Source organism: Eimeria mitis, genomic scaffold, assembly GCF_000499745.2.
Source record: "Eimeria mitis Houghton genomic scaffold, Emh_scaff3786, whole genome shotgun sequence".
Classification (NCBI taxonomy): Eukaryota; Apicomplexa; class Conoidasida; order Eucoccidiorida; family Eimeriidae; genus Eimeria; species Eimeria mitis.
In genome coordinates, this window is record NW_013572122.1 from 766 (window position 1) to 2,563 (window position 1,798).

Here is a 1,798-nt window from a genome sequence, read left to right on the forward strand (position 1 = left end):
AACTTCCAGTCCTATATAGCATCAACGCATGCATAAAAAAAGTATAAACACGTGAAAATAAACTCCATAATTCTAACATATGTTTGTAACGAAAGGAAACGCTGCGCTGCAGATGACGCCAACAGACACCGTGCATAGTATACTATGACGCAGGGTGGAGTATACTAGTAGCTGTACACTAAGAAATATAAAGAGAAGAGATGTACCCTCTGTTGGTGCTAGCTTAAAGAAACTCTTATACTTCATCCATTTTATAATGGATGTTTTTCCTGCTTGGGCGGGGCCAGCGACACGGATCTGGTGGACCTTCTTTGTACAGCACAGACGGAGAGTGCTTGAGAAGCAGCTATTGAAAGCCCCCATTTCGTATTCTTCTCTGCAACCAAAATACTTGCTGGCTACGTCTGTTGTTGCACCTCGCACACACGCGATAAAGTTTTTGCCTCGCCGGGCAGCTGTTTACTTCAAAGGGTCAACACAACAGGAAAGCTGCTAGCCGCTTCAGCTTGATGAGCCTGGAGAATGAAAGAACACGTCAACTGATGATAGAAACCACGTGAAAGCTGCGATGGATGCACTCGCAAGAATGCCATGGGGAGCTAGCTCGACAAGCAGCTCAAGCGGAGAGAGCCGGCACCACCACAGATTGCGTTGAAAGAAAGATAAAGCCAAGTCTTCGTCCCGAGATGTCCATGCACACTAGGTGGCCAGCAGCATGGTGGCGCTTTTCTATGGCGAGGCTGCCGGGTGTCAACGCATCACAGTCAGTCAAATATGCATGCGCCTCTTCTGTACAAGGCGCATGCTACTAATGCCGCACATTAAGAAATACTCGGCTTCGACGCAATAAGTACGTTGCTGTACATACACTACAAGTCAAAACTACACAATCCCCAAATCCTTGAACATGAATTCTTCAGTTGAGGTGTATGAGAGCTTGCCGTGGGCGGCAATGGAGTCACAGCCGCCTGCGACCGTGATCAAGAGACGGGTTTTTTGGGGTATTTAAAGTACCAATAAGCCGAAATTAGTTAAAGTTCTTCGATATGCGGCGTGAAATTCAATAAAACGCTGCGGATGATGACTTTAGGTTGGCCGCGATCAGAGGCGCCACAAGGCAGCGACCACAGCCAGCCGGAGGCGTAGCTGCCTAAAATTCGTCCGATCCGTAGAAATGTCAGTACAAATGAAAATAGTTTACAACACTCTATACAAAAATGTCACAGTTGGCATCTATTGCTCTCACCGAGCTGAAAGCAGTAAAAACCACCTTGAATCAGGGCCTTGCGCGGCGCGCGGCCGCAGCCCTTGCAAGAAGACCGGTGCATGTACATTCATGAACAAAAACATGAAATGAATATTATTATCTATGAAAAAAAACAAAGAATTTCACATACAAATCAGTTTAGCTCGTGTGATGCCTCCAATTCAATACTTTCTAATCGGGGGGTGTGGTATACGCACGGTTCGCGTACTTTTCTGCAATCTCGTTTTTCTTTTTTTCAATACTTAAGAATTTTTTCATGAATTCAGAATGCAACATGATCTTATACTCCAGAAGAGATCAGAAGAGGTAACAACAGTACCTTCAGCCTCCCCGCCGTGTGCTTGTACCCGCCTCACATCGGCTACGTCGATAAAGTAATATTTATTCAACAAAATGAAAAGAAAGATATTCATATCATGAACACAGGCGCATGTCGCCAGGCAGAGATGAGAAGAAAGCGTCTTTGTGTTTCAGGCGGCCTGGGGATGCGGTTTCAGTTGAATTGTATGTATGGATGTATGTGTAAGCAGA